Source organism: Juglans regia, chromosome 6 (genome assembly GCF_001411555.2).
Source record: "Juglans regia cultivar Chandler chromosome 6, Walnut 2.0, whole genome shotgun sequence".
NCBI lineage: Eukaryota > Viridiplantae > Streptophyta > Magnoliopsida > Fagales > Juglandaceae > Juglans > Juglans regia.
In genome coordinates, this window is record NC_049906.1 from 19,445,844 (window position 1) to 19,466,581 (window position 20,738).

Consider the following 20,738-nt stretch of genomic DNA (forward strand, 5'->3'; position numbering starts at 1 on the left):
TTGTTGGTGTGATTGGTTTATGCTAAGAGATTTGTTGGCTGTTTCGGGTTTAAATATTGGTGTTTTGAATTTGACGTTGGTCATGGTGGATATTGGTGATTTTTAGGAAGTGATAATATATTTTGAGATTATAAGGGTTTTATGTTTTGAGAATTTAAAATAGGTTATTTTAGAAGCTTAGTCTTAAATATCGAAATCCGTGATTGATTGAAAACTTACGAAAATTATGTGATTATTTTTATAGGTGACGATTTATAGTCGACTCGATATGTTTGAGAAAAATTCTGAAAAGCTAAGTTGTCCAGGTAAGCGGGGTTCATAAACTAGTTTTGCATGAAAGAAATGAAATGTGGTTGACTTTGAAAATATTCATGTTTTTTTTTTTTTTTGAAAAGAAATCTAAAAACAACCTCAGATGTTTGTTCTGTATATACATAAATTCTATAAGAGAAAGTATTTTCTGTCATGACTGGTGTAGACACGAGCTAGTTTTGTACATTCTGTTTCGAAACTATACAAAAAGAGCGAATATGAAGGTCTAAAAGTTTTTGTTATGAACAAATGAAGATGTTTTGGTGCCTGTTTATTTCGAACATGTGAAATGATCTGAAACTTTTCAGTATTTTGTTTTGATATGATGTGTCATCTGAAAAGATTGGCATGAAGTTCTGATTCTGTATCTGAATGTGATCTGTTCCGATAATGTTCCATTCTGTTTCTGTTAAGGCCTAGCCACGGGTATAATGGTGGTTTATAACCCTACCACGGGGGTGAAACATGGTATACGGCCCAGCCACAGGTATAATGGTGGTTTATAACCCTACCACGGGGGTGAAACATGGTATACGGCCCAGCCACAGGTATAATGGTGGTTTATAACCCTATCACGGGGGTTAAACATGGTAATTGTCCCAATGTGATGCTATGAGATGATATGAATATAACGTTTCAGTTTGGATATGCCAAAGGATTTTCTTTTTGAGAACAAGTTTGTTTTTCTGAAAATTTCGCTCTGATGATTTGTAACAAGTTTTGTTTATACATTCTAAAAGAAAATATGTTGTTTCTGCATTCTGAAAGTAAATATCTTGTTCTGCATACCGAACTTTTTAAATGCTCATGTTTACATGCTAGTATATGCTCTTCGCTTACTGAATTATTGATAACTCACCCCTTATCTTCCCAATATTTTTCAGATATTTTGATGGTTCAGCTGAGGATCAATATTTTGAGGCTTTGGGTGAGATGATTTAAGTATAGTGGTTTGAATCAAATTTTCTATATGATATTGGGAATTTGGAGTCTATTTTTTATATTGTTGAAAGGTGAGTTTAAGTGTTAGGAAGTAACTCTCCGACCCGTGCGGGATCGGGGCGTTACACCGCCTCTCTCAAACCCAGCCACCACGGACCTCCCTCTCCCTCTCCGTCGCATACACGCACAACACCCATAAAAATGGGTTTCACACGGGTTAAGAACAACGGCCCTAGCGCCACCGTGTGCCAGTTTTAGCTCCACCAAGCACCTCCCCTAGCCACCGTGACTCCTCCCCAAGCTCCTCCATGCCAGCCAAGCCCACCCCCTCTCCCAAGCTTCCTCACTCTCTAGCACACAGGCTGTCGTGCCGCCTCCACCTCCCCACTGTAGCTCCACCAGCAACCTCCTGAGCTCCTCCACGGCCAGCCATGACCAACCAAGCCTTCCCCTTCCATTTCCATGCCTTGAGACCCACAGGTTTCCTTTGGAAACCCACGGCTCTGCTGTGCTTCGCCACCCCAGCCACCATGAAGACGACCCTCAGCCTCCCTTGGCTTCCCTAGCCTAGCCCTAGGCCCAAATCGCCACCTTATGTGGTGGATAGCCACCATATGCAGTTTAGACACCACGTACTACCCTTCTGGCATCATCAACAGTGACGATCAACGAGCAACACATGAGTTATCTCCTCGATGGTATAACCCTCTATCCCTCGTTATTTATGTTAGATGTTAATTACTTGATTAGATTGTGGATTGTGCTGTTAATATTGTGGAGTTCATTGTGTAGTGTGGTGATGTGATGTGCTGTGTAATGAAGTGTTGGGCGTTCTATGTAGTGAAGTGTTGGGCATATCCATGTAGTATGCATTGAAATGTTGTGGATTGTGCTATGAAGTGTGGTTGTGAAGTATGTGTTGTAGTGATGATGTGACATTGTGTGGAATGAGAAGAGTGCACGTGGAGTGTACTCTGCGTGGCGTAGCGTGAGTAATGGGAGTACACGTGGAGTGTACTCCATGTGGTAGAGTGATGCACCATATGGCATGTATGCCGTAGTGGTGATGTGTTATAGTGTGTGTGAAGGGAGTACACGTAGAGTTTACTCCATGTGGTGGAGTGATGCACCATATGGCGTGTATGCCGTAGTGGTGATGTGGCGTAGCGTGTGTGAAGGGAGTACATGTGAGGTGTACTCCATGAGGTGAAGCGATACACCGTGTGGCGTGTTGCATAGATAAGGATGGTTGCGTGGTTAATGGGCATAGAGCATGATGAATAGTATTGGGAACTGTAGAACAGTGTCCCAAAATAGTTATGGCGTGGCCTGTATTCTGAGGTGACAGGTGTCACCGTGTTTGACTTATGGCAGGGAGTATGGGTGAAGTAGCAAAACAAGTATAAGAGTGTGCACTGGAAGCATGACTGGGGAATGTCACGAAGTGACATGGTTACTGACAGTCGTGCTTGTGATGGGTGAGGAGTTAGTGTGGGAATGGCGTGGCAGAAACGTGACGAGATGTCATGATGTGACAAGAGTATGTGAGGGACCGTACTTACCATGAGTTAGGAGTTGGGGTAGAAATGATGTAGCAGAATGTCAGGTGATGTGACAAGGTCATGGTGTAACTTGGGAGTAGTCTCGAGCTATATGAAGTGACGTAAGGCGCAATTGTGAATGGAGTCTTGCCGTGTTAAGTGTTGGAATGAACTGTCAAAAGGGACGGGTAACATGAAGAGTCGTGCTAGTCTGGTTAAGAGATGTTTGGTATCGGAGTATGGCGCTTGTCCCTACGAGCATGTGATTAACGTGTTATATGTTGATCTTAGGTGATGAAGGGGTAAGGTACATGTGTAATTTGGTGAGACACATGTACCGGACGTATTCATCATATGTAATGGGCAATCTGTCCTAAGCATGGTTACACAATGCTCAAACCTCTAAGTTGGCTTAGAGCCGTGTGGCATGTATGTATGGGAATGAGGATTTGGTGTGGGCTAAGATGCATGGAGGCAGTGACAGGTATTGTCTAGGATTGGGATGCATGACTCCGTCGGTCGGAATCACGCATCGGAATGTGGTCAATAGGAAGAGTAAGATGGAGGTCTTAGTGTCTTAATCCGGTAAATCATGGGTTCACTTTAGTGGATGGGCACTCGAGGTAAGACCTTGAATTTTGAAGAAGTAGTGGCCGTAAGTGGTCCCCGAAAGGTTTAGCATAGTAAAGGGCACGTAAGAGCACGGGATAGAAGAAGAGTGTTCCAAGCTTATGTCTTTGAAGTTTAAGTTGCTTATGCACAAGATAGAGAATGACATTAAGGTTATGTGTATGCATATAGGTGCCATCTGACACGCACATGAACGGACTGCATGATATGAAAGTAGCATGGAGTCCATGTAAGTATTACGTTCATACTCTTCTAGAGTTTTCTAAAATACACAAAATGAAAACGAAATGATTTTCCTTTACGGTGCCTTATGAAACGGCACGAAATATGTTTTATGAAAACATGCTAAGTATAAGTGTTCAAAGGTATACGTATGTACGACCCTCCTTGGCAGCCCTTTTTTACGCACCCAAAAGTATTAATTGTATGCATGTGAATGGGTGACTATGCGATGTATCTATTGTATGTATTTTCCACGAAAATAAATGTTGAGGCTGATGCCTGATGCATTAATTGATGCTTTGAACGACGCGAAGAAAGTATGGTGTTTTAAAAGGTCCCTATGAATTGATGTTTTAAGGATGCCATGAACTGATGTTTTATGGATGCCATGAAAGATGATGTTTAAGCCCATGCTGTTAAATGACGTTTTCCATGAATGAACTATTAAATGAATGATAGAGCTGAAATGAACTAAAAAAAAAAGGACTGAACGTTTAATACATGAAAATACGTAACGGCCACATGAATGAATGAAAAGGGTACCGAATGAATGGACAGATTGCAATGCCAGGTAAATAGTACTGGTAGTGCACCCACTGTTGCCCCCTGATTGAAAAGGGATTCCTAACCCGTGGCCACGGGCAGGGTCCGAGTCCAAACGAAGACCGCTAACCCCAACACATGGAACGTAACAGTGTGTACCGACCAATGAAAGTGATAAGAAAGAATGTTTGAATGCATGAATGCATCGAACTCTTGAAGAATTGAAGGCACTGACGAGGGACACGTTTTATGAAAAGAAAGTCCATTTTTAAAGAAAAACCCAATCTAGTGATGTTTTTAAACGAATGCATGTATGCATGTACGTATAATATGTATGGAATGATGAATGCATGAATGAAAACCTATGTTATTATATTTTAACTGTATGAAGTAATGCTTACAAGTCATCGACTCATTTTAGTTTTTATGTATGCCCTTCCCCCCTATAGGGATTGAATGAGCAACAAGTGTCAGGACGGACACGACCCAAGGGGAAGAGCACGGAAGTCTAGGCATGAGTATTTAAATGTATGAGAGGCCTTTTTATTGTTAAAATTGATGTTTTCTGCTGTAAACCTCTTTTTTTCTCAAATCACATTTTATTTTATAACGTAGAGTCTTGCACTCTGGGTACGGAAGTAAAATTTTTTAAATCGAACAGTAATTCCCGTCGTCCTTTTCTAAAATCATTTTATAAAAAGTCTCACCACAACGACGGACGTTACGTAGTGGTATCAGAACAAAGCCCAGGTTATGCTAGACTCTATAGCATTCTTCTCAAAAATACAAGAGAGAAAACCATTTTTTTTTCTTAAGAGAAAACTTTTTCTAAAGAGAGAACTTTGCCAAAGAAATAAAACTTTTGAAAAGAATACTGCAAGTGAAGGAAGAACCTAGACTGACGTCTTCCCAAGGCATGTCTCGTCCTGCAGTAAGTACAAGAAAGTATTTTATTCTTATGCTATGATACTTTCAAAGTATAACCTAATTAATGCATGCATGTTAGACTGGAAACTAGAAAGAGGTAGTAATGCTAAGTGTATAGAATGCAAGAGGTATCAGGGATTGAACATAGTTGGAGGATAAGGAATGGATGATGGAACATTAGGACATGTAGCAATAGTTGGTGGCTAATTGAGGAACGGATTAGAAACTTTAGAAAGACTGCAATAGTTAAGAAACGTATGAACGACTACGAGCTAAGCTAGAATCGAAACGGAAAACGAGATGGCAAATTCAAGCCTTGCTGGCAAGAATCTTACTATGGAAGGTACAACCACTCATGCCAAAAATCCCTTGGTTCCCAAACACAATCATTTAATTACTGTGTACACCATGGTCTCCCCTCGAGACCACCCGCACACCCTAACTCCCTTTATCACACCACAAGTAATGACAGCGCGTCTGACTTCTTTACAAGCGGTGCCCAGCTCCGTGCCTGGTGCGTAACGCGACCAGGCATCCTCTTGCCTTCGCCAATGGAGGGGTTCCAGAGTTGTACCAAGAGCGTTACCATCTTGGTCGAGCCTGTTGTTGCTAGGCGACAACCTAGGGGACATCACACAGTTTTACATGCTCTCGAGTGACCAGAGGAGCTCTCGCAAGATAATACCCCATCTTGGCTTGGGGTCATGATACGCACTCACCCACACCAAAAATATATTTTCCAAAAAATCCAGTTTTTAGATTACCCAGCACAACATAGAACATAGCACATTTGAATAAATCATGGCAGTTATCGAAAGCAATAATATGCAAATGCATGACAGGCATTTCATTGGATGGCTTGGCATAGCACACAACAATCACACACGACAACACAACAACCACAAATCCACAGTATCACAAACTCCAACTACATGCGGTTCCCATCCTCCATCCGCCCCTTGGCCCAATTTTTGACGACAACTATGTCAAATAATCCCAACACTTCTCTGGACCCAAGACCCTTCTCAACACAACCAGATTGCAACAAGTTAGTGATAATTTTCATGTTAAAATATCAAGGGTCACGCTGAAGAGTTACTTATGACGCATAAGGTAAATTTTCTAGATGATTGTGCATGATGGTTTACGGTGTCCTGCAATTGAACCAGTGCACGTGTCGCTACGCTACGCGGACAGACAATTAGAAAGGAGCTAAAATGGAACATAGATTGATGATTAAAAAACACTAAAAAAAGGGTAGATAGCTTTCTGTTGTGGCATGTAGAGGGGTAGAGCACGGTGGAGCAGTGGCGGCAAGCAGCAATAGTGACGTAGATGGGAGGAACATGGGCTCAAATGGGTTCATTTAAAAGTGATATATCTCAGGGAGGAAAGAGGGTTATCAAAGGAAAACTCATGATAGGGCGTGGTGGTGGCGCATGGCGGAGCAAATCACAAAGGGGGATTTTGGTCATGGGTTGGTGGCAAACAGAGGGGGAAAAACCTAACTGAGGGAGGGAAAGGGTCAGACGATGCTGCTGGCAGTGGGGAGGCCCGCCATGGCACACAGGGATGATACAGGTCACAGGCTCTGAAGGAGGAAGGAAGAAAAAGAAGAAGAAGGAAGAAAAAAAAAAGGAAATAAAAGAGAGGGGTGCGGTGCCAGGGGAAGAAAAAAGAAAATTTAGGGTTTTCACTCAGAAGACGAAACGGCGCCGTTCCATGGGGATTTGCACTTCCCAACCTTTAAACGATGTCGTTTTGGGAGAAGAGGGCTGAGCTCCCAGCTAACCCATGGGCTGGGCACAAAACTCCCCTCTTTCAGGCCTAAAATCATGGCCCACAGTATCTACACAATGCAAAAACCCACAACCAACCAAAAGGGTTCATAAAAAAAAACCTTAAAAAAATAGAGTAAAACACAATAAAATAAAATAAACTAAAATAAATTAAGATAAATTAGAGTAAAATAACACACTAAATTTTTGGGGTCTCACATTAAGTAGTTTGATTGTTATATCCCTATCCACCAAAGAACTAGAAGGACATATTCCAACTACAATAGGAAAATTGTTGATGATACAAGGTTGATGATACAAGGTGTTTACCTTGGATCAAATAGACTATGAGGTGCCATCCCATCAAATCGTTCTTATTTAGGAAGGTTGGCTAAATTAGATATATTTACCAAGCTTTGAGTTCTTAGATGTTTCGTGTAACAATTTATCTGCAAAGATTCTCAAGTCTTTAGATGCACTTTTCCATCTGAAGTAACTAAATGTCTCTTTCAACTAACTACGAGGAGAACCGCCTATAGGAGGGCCATTTGTACACTTCTCAGACATTTCATTTGAGTCAAATGATGCACTCTGTGGTGTTCGTCAACTAGCACTTCCCCATGTGAAAAATGTGCTAAAGTATATATTACCTATAATTGGGTTAGCAATACGTAAAACCACCATTGTGTTGGCTTGGAAAATATGCAAAAAGGGTTCCTAAATTTCCATTTCAAATTTATTTGTATCCTCTTGCTATATGGAAAAGAACTACGGGCGCACCGAGCACTTACTAAAGCAATAGAAGGATTCATTTTACAAAAATTGTTTGGTGAAGGAAGCTTTGGGCCAGTTTATAAAGGAACACTTTCAGATGGTATGAATATTGCAATAAAAGTGTTCAACATGCAAGTAAAAGGGGCATTTAAGGATTTTGATATAGTGTGCAAGGTATTGCAGAACATTCATCATTGAAATCTTGTCAAAATCATAAGCATTTGAAGTAACATATATAGACTTCAAAGCCCTTGTATTGGACAACATTCCAAATATAGGAACTTAGAAAAGTGGTTATACTCTCAAGATCATTGCTTGAGTATCTTACAAAGGCTAAATGTAATGATTGATGTGGCATCAACATTGGAATATATTCATAATTATGGTTATTCAAGAGCTATTGTTAAATGTGACTTGAAGCCTATAAATGTTTTATTATATGGAAGATATGGTTGTAGGTTTTGCTGATTTTGTCATGGTGAAGCTCTTAAGTGATGGGATTCCATAATAAGAACCATGTGTAATGCCCCATACCCGGGTGGGTTGGAGAATTACTACATGTCACTTATAAACATGTCTCCCAACACATCTAAAAACCTCCAAATACGTCATAAGCAAAACCAATCTCATATCTTCTAAATAAACACACTACAAACTCCACAAAGTCTTTACTGCAATAATAATAAATTAAGGGGTCCACAATCTCCTGGTAGTGATAACATATCAAACTGATAAAACCATAGGTCCTACTAAACCAAAACATAATTAAATCTTAACGTAATAAACTGATACATCTTAAGTCTCAATGAATCTAAATAACATAAAGAACTTCAAATACTTAAGTCAAACCCTTCTTCTAACAATGGTACCCGTAGGTACTCGACCTTCTATCTATATCTAGTCAAGCTCCAATTTCTATTCCTGACCCCCAACTGGGTCATCAATATCATCTGAAAATTAATGAAGATAAGGGGTGAGTTGTCAACAACTCAGTAAGCATAAAACCTATACTAGTGTGTAAACATGAGCCATTTTTAAAAAGTTTGGTATGCAGAAGCAAAACATTTTATTTTCATATGCACATCTCAAAAGGTATTATCAGAAAAATCAGAGCGACATTTCAATCTTTTCATATTCATAAACCATTTTCATATTCAAGAACACTTTGGCATAACATAACTGAACATATTCATCTTATCGTATCATATCATATACTATATTTAACCCCTGTAGTAGGGTTGTGCCATCCCCGGTGACCAAACCAGACAGTATCATATTGTGAAACTTCCCATTTTTCATTCTCGGAGCCCTGAGTGTGTACACAGGAAAGAACACATAAAAGACCACTTTGTTTCCAAAGTGGGTTCACTCATATCATATCATGTTGGTACTAACCATATCACGTGAACCAGTATCATCATATCAGAACCATATTCAGAATTAGAATCAAAATAGATAAGTATGCCAAAGGTTTTTCATATCCATATCATATCAAACCACATGCATATCATTTTCAGATGATCAATAACAGATCCAAAACATTTCATATCACATATATAAAAATCTCAATTTTCATATTCGCTCTTTTCTACATTTCAAAAACATATCAAATATTGCTCATGTCCACACTATTCATGTCAAAAAGTATTTTTCTCTTTCATATAGATTTTCATGAGAAAATGCAAAACACATATACTGAGGTTGTTTTCACATTTTCTTTTAAAAACATATCATGCACATTTTACAAACCAACCTCAGTTCATTTTCCTTTTTTTATGCAAATCTAGCATAGGAACCCCGCTTACTTGACTCTTGCATTGTAGTATCTATGCCTTAAAAATGATCTCTATCAGTCTTATCACATATTCATAAAATAAAATATATAAACTAAGTATTAAAGACCAACAACACAGTTTCGATCTAAAAATTAAGACCCAAATTCTAAACCATATATCAGCAAAATAACTCACACATCCAAATAATAATTTGGACAGCCCACACTTCAACCCAACATCCATATATCATCAATATTGGCCTATACACCCACCAAAACCAACGTCAACCACACTTCGTCACACGTAACCAACCATAAAAACAGTCTTGACTGTCAATATCAACTCGGACCGCAACTTATAACCCACAAGAAAATTATGTCAATTCAATTGTCTATATAAACACTCAGAACAACCATCAACAACATCGAATAGTTACAAAACTCCTCCCACACAACCACGTCAAACCCAATAGACACCCTTTTTAATTCTTCTTCAACAACAAAATACCATCAAGTTACAAAGCCCTCAAATTCGATTATAAACAACATAAATTTTCAAACGATCATAACAATAAAAGCCACTAATTTACACCATGAAAAAATGTAAAACGAAACTGTAGCTCCCTACCACATTTATATTTAGAATGTGAACTTAACTTCTATGGTAGTTTTTGCATTATGTGCCACAAATTGTATCTACGTCAGGTGTTTGGAAAAGCTATTGCAATAGCATTTTTCATTGCCATGCCTTGATTAGTGATGATAGCTTTTGGAGCTCTACCATCCATGCATTTCAACCAAGTCTCAAATAACTAAACAAAGGTTTCAGTATTTTCACTTGATATCAAACCTAGTCTCTAAAGTATTGATTGTCCATGGTGGTTAACACTGACAAAAGGGGTGAATGTCATGGCATATCTATTTATTAGGTACGTTGTATCAAATGTCACAACATCTCTAAAATACACATATGCTGCTCTGCTTCGTACATCGGCCCAAAAGACATTCTGCAATCGTCCATCATCATCCAAATCCATCAAGGAGTAAAACCTATTATTCTTATACTGCATTATCTAAAAATACCCACGAAGTGCATCAACACCTCCTTTGACAAGTCTAAGGGCTAGGCATTGTCAATATAATTTTGTGCATTTTCTCAATAAATTGAAGATTCTCGAATCCAGCAACCTCGACAGCCAATGTGTCGAAACTTTTGGCAATACGTATGCCTGCCATGTCTAGTTGCTTCTTTATGGAATCATCAGTAGCTCGATTATATCTAAAGAATCTTACCTTTTATGGACTTAGCCCATGGTTGTGGGCATTTTGATTAGTAGTTATGCACAAGATATCACCAACCAATATTGCATTAATCTTCACCTTACAATCGGTCTTCGTTTTCGGGCGTGGTTTAAAAAGGTTGGTAGTACGAGTCTCTGCCTTACCACCATGAGTACAACTAAGTGTTAAATATGTTTTTTTTTATAAGTAAACGTATTATATATATATACATATTAATAGGAGTAACCAAGTACACTAGATATATATAAGAAAATCCCTAACCCATACTAGAGGGCTCCTAGTGCTCCAAAAAGTCCCTCGAAAAACTACCCAAAATACATCAAGCCCGAGTTAGAATACAACAACACCTCCCCAACCCCAACCCCAACCAAAAGTTTCCCGTTGCCCAACCTCCACCCGAAACACCCTCTATGAGAAACAACCTCTATGCCCTCAACTTGAGCTACCACCCTTAGCGTCATAGTTGATTTCACAAGAAAGATGCTTCAACTCCCTGCTTTCCTTAAAGCTTGATTTGGTATTACGCGAATGGCTCACCTCAATCGAGTAGCTCCCTACTTTAAATTGGTCTTCACATCCTCCACGTGAGATTCCCACAATATGCTGAATCTCATTAGCTTTTTACAAAACCCAATCCGATGATGATCCATCTATATTGTTTAATGAAGGAAGAGATATTAAGGGTGTAACACCCCGTATTTTAGTGTATTTTTACTAAAGGATTATTTTTATTTATTCAAAATTTATTCTCTTATTTTAAAATTGTTGGATTTTTAGTGGGTTTATTTTATGATTTTTAATTTTGCGAAAATTATATTTTGAAGTGCTTTCTTATTATTAATTATTGTTATACGTTTAAAATCTCTTTATTCTAAATTAATTACTGTGGGATTTAATTATTTTAATTTCACTTTACCATTACGTTTAAATTATTTTATTTAACTTTTGGTTTTGAAATCGTTTCCGTTGGATAATTTTTGTGACCCAAGATATGAGGATTGAATCTCATTTCTTTCCCTCTATTTTTCTTTTTCCTCTCTTTTTCTTTCTTCTTTTCTTTTCTTTCTATTCTTTTCTTTCTTCCTCCCTGGCTTCCCGCGCGCACGCTCTCTCCCTTTCTCTCTCGTGCATCGTTCTTCCTCTCCACCCAGCCGCCGCCTCGCGCCACCGTGCGTGACACCGCCCCTCCCTTCAGCTTCCCCACTGGCCGGCGACCACCTCCCTCCGATCTCAGCTCCTCCATCGCCGCCATTAGCCTCCACGCACCAAATCAAGCCGCGGCGTCATCTTCATTCCAGCGCCGCCGTCGCACCACCATTGGCCGCCATTTCTTCACCACATCATCCTCCACCTCCTAGCAACCCAATGGACCCAACCCCACCTCTGATCCATCACCGGTGAAGCACAACCAACCCCATTTTCGATTTGGGTGTTTTTGGTCTTTAACCGCCTATTGCGCCGCCACCCACGGCCAACCACCACCACCACTAGCCCCACCCTATCATTCTTGGGTCTTCGTTTGTCTCCGTTGAAAAGTGGGTTTTTGAGACCTACAGCCACAGTGCATTTGGCACTGCTCGGTAGCTGCATTGCCACTTCTTGCACCTCCATGATCCTCTGGAAATTGCTATATAGCACTGTAAGTATTTCTTCAAAGAACTTTCATGATTTAAATGTATTTTTGCACTAACTCATTTCACTGTATTTGGTTGAACATGCCGGACTGAGTCCGAAGAGCACGGGGGTCGGATGGATTGGTGATCGGAGTTGCTTGTGTGATTGATTGGGTTGGTAATTGTTGGTTTGGATATTGTGTTGTTCATGTACATTGCATTTTGCACGCATGATCATGTTTGTAAAGGAAAACTGGGTTTTCGTGTATTGGATTCATGCCCATGTGTTTATTGAAAACTGGGTTTTCATGTGAAAGGATTTATGGGTGCGTGTGTATCACGACCCCAAGTCGAGATGGGGCATTATCTCGGTGGAGCTCCTCTGGTTACTTGGGAGCGGAATATACTGAGTAACGTCCCCTGGATTGTCGCTGGGCGACAATGGGATCGGACAAGATGGTCTCGTGCCGACTCCGTGGTCCTTCTGCTCGCGGGGACTAGAGGATGTCTGGCCATGAACGCACTGGGCGTGGAACTGGGCATCGCTTGTTGCGTAGTGGGTGCTTGGCCATGAATGCGCTGGGCGCAGAACTGGGCATCGCTACGAAGCTAGGACGGGCGGATGATCCCTAGGGGAGATCATGGTGCATATGGTACTAATGGATTAATGGACTATTTTCTAGGAAAATAGTGTGTGTTGGATTTTTGTGTAAACCATTTTCTGGGAAAATGTTTTACGTATATTTTGGGTCAAATGGAATTTTGGAATGTGTTGGAAAATAATCATTTTTGGGGAAAATGATGTTTCGAGGAAAATGCATATTTCATCATATGCATGCATGTTGGTTGCATTAATGTATTTTCATTACGTGGTTATTTGGGTTATACTTACCTGCGGTACCATTTTATGGTGACACAGATTTTGATGCAGATGAAGAGGAGGATGAGCCTGAGGATACGGCTCCGCCCGAGGAGTGATCTGGGATCACTTGCTTAGATATTTTATTTTACTGTATTGTATTTTTATTTTGGATGACTGTATAACTACTTTTTAAATCTTACTGATGTTTAGATTGTATTTAAATTCTGGTACTTAGTTGACTAATCCGCTACGTTGTTTTGTACATCGTTGCATGTACACACACACTTGGCACTTTCATTGGGATGCGTGACCGTGTTGTCATCATCTCGATGTCTCGATTCCTGTGTTTCCTTACATGGGGGTCGGGGGCGCCACAGGTGGTATCAGAGCAGTTCGGCTCTGGGTAAAACCACATGTTCTGTAGGTGCAGTACCAAAAAGTTTTAAAGTTGTGATTTGAAATTATTTAATTTAAAATATGTGGTTTTTATTGGTTTTATTTAGTTATTGTATACTACTTGTTTGTTTATTTATTTTATTGTTTTATTTTATGGTTGGTTATTTTATTTGTTTTAATTATTTTATTGTGAACTACTTCATTGGTTTTATTCATTTTGTCGTATGTTATTTTATTTATGGAATTTTATTTTATTTTGTTTTGTTTTGTTTTGTTCGAAATTGAAAGGCGGGTTAAGGTTTGTGCTATGACAGGAAGATGGTTCGACTGAGAAGGCCATTGTTAGGCTTGGACATTTGGTGTAGTAGGCCTGAACTCTTGGTGATTGGTTTGTTTTAATATCGAGGCTCGAACATCATGGTCAGGGTGAACTCTTTAGAGTAGGAACTCAAGTTGCTGCTAAGGAGGGGAATAGTTTTAAATTGCTTAGGATAATTAAGGTCTTAGGTTCCGTAGAATTTATGTAGTGAGTCTATGGGTAGGAGGTTGTAAGTTCAACGAATGCCAAGGTTAGATTTATGAGAAGTTCATCTAAGGTTTGAGGCCCCATAGTTTTTAGGAAATTAGTTTATGGGATTAAGCTGGTAGGTTCAACAAGCAATTGAGAGATTACTTAGATTAGAAGTTTTCGATCATGCCGACCTTGATAAGCAATTTGATAACATTTGGGGTTTTAGAATTTACAAGTTTTATAAGGTGAATGTTTTAGATTTAAGGTCATTGATCTTCAAGATTTTGGAAAATGATTTTTATCTGGTTTGAGGTTTTAGAATTGCAGAGTTGAAGGGCTGAATTAAAATAGGATTGATCTGAGTTGAGTTACTGATATGAGAATTTTTTAGGGGAGAATTTCTTTGGAGATGGAAGATGTTGATCTAGTTCGGTTAATAATAGTTTTTAGCTTGAGGTTACAGTGACAGGTTAAGGATTTAATCCATATCAATTTTAAGGATAATAGATGGTGCAGATGTAGGAAATGATTCTTGTTGATTTTGAGGATATAGGTCTAGTGATGGAAATGGTAATGATGATCACTTGCACGTTTGGAGGTTTATTGGTTTTGGCTAAGGGTGCATGAGATTGATGTATAGTAGTGGTGAGTGTTTATGGATTTCAGAGAGTTCAGGTCCTAGTCTCATTTTGGTTTGGAAGAAGTGGTTTTGGTAGGTGTGGAAAAGGAGTCGACACAATAGTAGTAATTCAAGAGACCTTGGCTTGGAGTTTTTGGTGAGTTGATCGAAGTGTGTAGTAGAGTGGGTTACTCGATGAAATCATGGTTGGGAATAGTTATTGTGATTATCTTCAGGAATTAATTGTGACTTGAGGTCACCTATGAATTTAAATTTTTGAGGCTATACTTTCTTTTGGAGATTGAGCATCCAGTTGATTGAATTAAGGACATTGTTATTCAACTTGAAGAGAGATTGATGGGATGTCATGTATGGTGTATGATAAAATCTTGGAAGTTGAAGTTTAGGCATCAGCAGTGGATAATATGATCAAGTATGTGAGTTAATAAATCTTTAGGATCCTTGGGTGTTGTGCAATGGCTTTTGGTAGATTGAATATTTGAGCAGTATGGCTTGCCTTGAGGTTTAATAGTGAAATGCTATTGAAGGAACTAGTCGTGTTAATACTAGCTTATAGGAGTAGAAATAGGTGGGCGAATTACCAAGAAGGTTTTGATAATGTTTTGGTGTAGTCAATGGGGGTTCGTAGTGAGTTTAGTCATCGCTAGATTAGATGTTGTTCAGAATGTAGGTGTTGAGCTTTTGGGTTTAGGTTGTCAGGTAGAAGTCTATAGGCGCTCTTCTTGGTTCGTCAGGTTGGAATCAAGCCTTTTAAAGTATGCTCCTTATCGTAGATGAGATGAGTGTATTTTGGGTTGAGGTTGCTTGTTTTCAATTTGAGATGCTGAAGTTGGTTGATATTGGTTTTCTGTCAATGATCATGGATATATTTTATGGAATTTGATTTTGATCAAGGCTGCTGGAGTTAATTGAGGAATTTGAGTTATAACTCGTGGTTTTGGGAAAGAGAGTATTTTTCTACCAAATTGTGATAAGAGTTTGGTTAGTAGGAATGGAGCCACCTTGTACTCGATGGTGTTAGTTTTATGAGGACATAAATTTTATGCATGCGCATGTGGCATATCAGAGTGCGCAGCAGAAGCGTGGTATTTTTGTAGTAGTCAGGAGTTCAAATTGTGCTGATTTTAAGGAATTAGTGGTGACTTGAATTTTGAGAAGATACTTGTAATTGGAGATTAATCATTTGGTTGTGCAATTTGTTATTGATGGTTAACTTTGGAAGTGGCTTTTAGGTTACCAAAAGTAGAATTCAATGGAGGTTCAGAACTTGTAGCATAGGAGTTGATTGAGGTTGGCGCATATTATTTTAAGAGCTATTGATCATTGGAATTTATTGGATGTTGTATTAAGGTTCTCGAGGAAATGAGATTTTGGATAGCATAGTCACCCTGGGAATACTGGTCGTGATGTGCCACTGGGGGACTAATACGAGTATGTTGGATATCGCCATGTTTATTGAGAAATGTGCCACGTGCCGTCAAGTTAAGGCTGAGCATCAAAGACCTGCTGGTAGACTTCAACCTCTCCCTATTCCAGAGTGGAAGTGGGATGATATTTCTATGGATTTTGATGTGGGTTTGCCGAGGACACCTAGTGGAAAGAACTCAGTTTGGGTGATTGTTGATCGGTTGACCAAGAGTGCCCATTTCTTGCCTATTAATAATACAGACTCCTTGGGTAAGTTAACTCGGTTGTATGTCAAAGAGATAGTGCGTTTGCATGGAGTACCCAGGAGTATTGTATCGGATCGGGAGCCGCGGTTCACGTCCCATTTTTGGAAGAGCTTGCAGGCAGCCTTAGGCACTAAGTTGAAGTTTAGTACTGCATTTCATCCTCAAACAGACGGTCAATCAAAGCGTACTATTCAAGCTCTTGAGGTTATGTTGCGGTCTTGTGTCATGGAATTTTAGGGAAGTTGGGAGAATCATCTGCCGCTAATAGAGTTTGCTTATAATAACAGTTTTCATTCCTCCATTCAGATGGCCCCGTATGAAGCTTTGTATGGAAGGAAGTGTAGATCGCCCTTGTGTTGGGATGAAGTTGGCGAGAGCAAATTGTTTGGGCCTGAGATAATTCAAGAAATGAAGGATCAAGTTCAGTTTATAAGGACTAAAATGGCGGAAGTGCAAAGTCGCCAGAAGAGTTACGCAGATACAAGAAGAAGAGACTTATCCTTTGAAGTAGGTGATTGGGTTTATCTCAAAGTCGCTCCTATGAAATGTGTTAAACACTTTGGTAAGAAGGGAAAGCTTAGTCCAAGCTTTGTTGGCCCTTTTCAGATTGTAGAGAAAGTTGGGCTTGTTGCTTATAGAATTGTCCTGCCGGACTATTTTGGGGATGTTCATGATGTGTTTCATGTGTCTTCGTTGAAGAAGAGTTTTGTTGACCTTGGACGCATTCAACTTCAGCCTAACTTTATGAAGTTGCTTTGATGCAGATCGTGGATCGGAAAGAGCAAAGGTTAAGGTCCAAGACATTACCCTTGGTGAAAGTAGCATGGGGCAATCCATTGGCTCAAGATTTCTCTTGGGAGAGAGAAGCCGACATGAGGGAGCAATATCCATATTTGTTTGATTAACTCTTGCGGTATGTTCCTTATGTCTTCTCTTAATCGAATCTTATTCCTGTCTTAGTTTAATGTTGACCTTGCCAATTTCGAGGACGAAATTTTATTTAAGGGGGGGAGGATGTAACACCCTGTATTTTAGTATATTTTTACTGAATGATTATTTTTATTTATTCTCTCATTTTAAAATTGTTGGATTTTTAGTGGGTTTATTTTATGATTTTTAATTTTGTGAAAATTATAATTTGAAGTCTTTCTTATTATTTATTATTGTTGTACGTTTAAAATCTCTTTATTCTAAATTAATTACTGTGGGATTTAATTATTTTAATTTCACTTTACCATTACGTTTAAATTATTTTATTTAACTTGTGGTTTTGAAATCCGTTGGATCATTTTTGTAACCTAAGATATGAGGATTGGACCTCATTTCTTTCTCTCTATTTTTCTTTTTCCTCTCTTTTTCTTTCTTCTTTTCTTTTCTTTTTCTTCTTTTCTTTCTTCTTCCCTGGCTTCCCGCGCGCACGCTCTCTCCCTTTCTCTCTCGTGCATCATTCTTCCTCTCCACCCAGCTACCACCTCGCGCCGCCGTGCGCGACACCGCCCCTCCCTTCAGCTTCCCCACTGGCTGGCGACCACCTCCCTCCGATCTCAGCTCCTCCATCACCGCCGTTAGCCTCCACGCATCACATCAAGCCACAACATCATCTTCATTCCAGCGCCGCCGTCGCACCACCATTGGCCGCCATTTTTTCACCACATCATCCACCTCCTAGCAACCCATTGGACCCAACCCCACCTCCGATCCGTCACCGGTGAAGCACAACCAACCCCATTTCCGATTTGGGTGTTTTTGGTCTTTAACCGCCTATTGCGCCGCTACCCACGGTCAACCACCACCACCACTAGCTTCACCGACATCCCTAAGCACTACCCTATCATTCTTGGGTCTTCGTTTGTCTCCGTTGAAAAGTGGATTTTTGAGACCCACGGCCACAGTGCATTTGGCACTGCTCGGTAGCTGCATTGCCACTTCTTGCACCTCCATGATCCTCTGGAAATTGCTATATAGCGCTGTAAGTATTTCTCCAAAGAACTTTCGTAATTTAAATGTATTTTTGCACTAACTCATTTCTCTGTATTTGGTTGAACATGCCGGACTGAGTCCGAGGAGCACGGGGATCGGATGGATTGGTGATCGGAGTTGTTTGTGTGATTGATTGGGTTGGTAATTGTTGGCTTGGATATTGTGTTGTTCATGTACAATGCATTTTGCACGCATGATCATGTTTGTAAAGGAAAACTGAGTTTTCGTGTATTGCATTCATGCTCATGTGTTTTTTGAAAGCTGGGTTTTCATGTGAAAGGATTTCTGGGTGCGTGTGTATCACGACCCCAAGCCGAGATAAGGCATTATCTCGGTGGAGCTCCTCTGGTTACTCGGGAGCGGAATATACTGAATAACGTCCTCTGGATTGTCGTTGGGCGACAATGGGATTGGACGAGATGGTCTCCTGTCGACTCCGTGGTCCTTCTGCTGGCGGGGACTAGAGGATGTCTGGCCATGAACGTGCTGGGCGCGGAACTGGGCATCGCTTGTTGCGTAGTGGGTGCTTGGCTATGAACGCGCTGGGCGCGGAACTGGGCATCGCTACGAAGCCAGGACGTGCGGATGATCCCTAGGGGAGATCATGGTGCATATGGTAATAATGGATTAATGGACTATTTTCTGGGAAAATGGTGTGTGTTGGATTTTTGTGTAAACCATTTTCTGGGAAAATGTTTTACGAATATTTTGGGCCAAATGGGATTTTGGCGTGTGTTGGAAAATAATCATTTTCGGGGAAAATGATGTTTCGAGGAAAATGCATATTTCATCATATGCATGCATGTTGGTTGCATTAATGCATTTTCATTACGTGGTTATTTGGGTTATACTTACCTGCGGTACCATTTTGTGGTAACGCATTATTTTAATGCAGATGAAGAGGAGGGTGAGCCTGAGGATACAGCTCCGCCCGAGGAGTGATCTAGGATCACTTGCTTAGATATTTTATTTTACTGTATTGTATTTTTATTTTGGGTGACTGTATAACTACTTTTTAAACCTTACTGATGTTTAGATTGTATTTAAATTCTGGTACTTAGTTGACTAATCCGCTGTGTTGTTTTGTACACCGTTGCATGTACACACACACTTGGCACTTTCTCCGACAAAAGGGGTGAATGTCATGGCATATCAATTTGTTAGGTACATTGTATCTAATGTCACAACATCCCTAAAATACTCATATATTGCTCTACCATGTACATCGGCCCAAAAGACATTTTGTAATTGTCCATCATCATCCAAAACCATCAATGAGTAAAACCCATTATTCTTATACTGCATTATCTCAAAATAACCACGAAGTGCATCAGTACATCATTTGCCAAGTTTAAGGATCAGGCCTTGTCAATATAATTATGCGTATTTTTTTTAATAAATTGAAGATTCTCGAATCCACCAGCGTCGACAGCCAATGCGTTGAAACTTTTGGCCATACCTATGCATGCCTTGTCGTTAATGTCTAGTTGCCTCTTTAAGGAATCATCATTAGCTCGATTACATCTAAAGAATATTACCTTTTGTGGATAAGCCCATGGTTGTGTGCATTTTGATTAGTATTTATGCACAAGATATCACCAACCAAGATTGTATTAATCTTCACCTTACAATCGGTCTTCATTGTCGGGCATGGTTTAGAAAGGTTGGTAGTACGGCTCCTTACCTTACCACCACAAGCACAACCAAGTATTACATATCTAACACTCCCATCATCTTCCTTTTTACTTCTTTTATAGAAAACCCAGTCTATTTTCCATATTGCTTATCATATTCAATGAGTTATTGCTCTGTTTTAAAAATAAATCCCGCAATTGGCTCTGAAACCCCATCATCAGCATCATTCCCTAACGTTGGCTCTGAAACCCCATCGGGTACTTCCTCATCATCTCTCACATTTTGGGTGTCAGGATAAGTACTGCTTTCAGAAGAAAATAGTGATCGCCTAGTAGATGAGGTGTGTTTTGTCATGTCCTTAGGATTACTTGAACATCTTGTATATTGAATTTGTGGTCCAAATGGCATAAGCTCTTGCAAGTTACAATATCAAATCATAAATGTAACCTTGACAAATCCCTTGCTTGGAACATAACCACTTGGAAAATTAAATTTATCACCTCGTTTCTCCATAAAAAAAGGGTTAGCAATTGGAAGTGGTGCAAAAGGTGGAAAATATGTAGGTGGCATTGTCCCATGGTATCCATCCATATAGTTATACGTTGACCAATCCGAATATAATGGTCTTGATATTTCCTGAAATAATATTGAGTAATGATTTATAGCAAAATTAAAATTCAAAC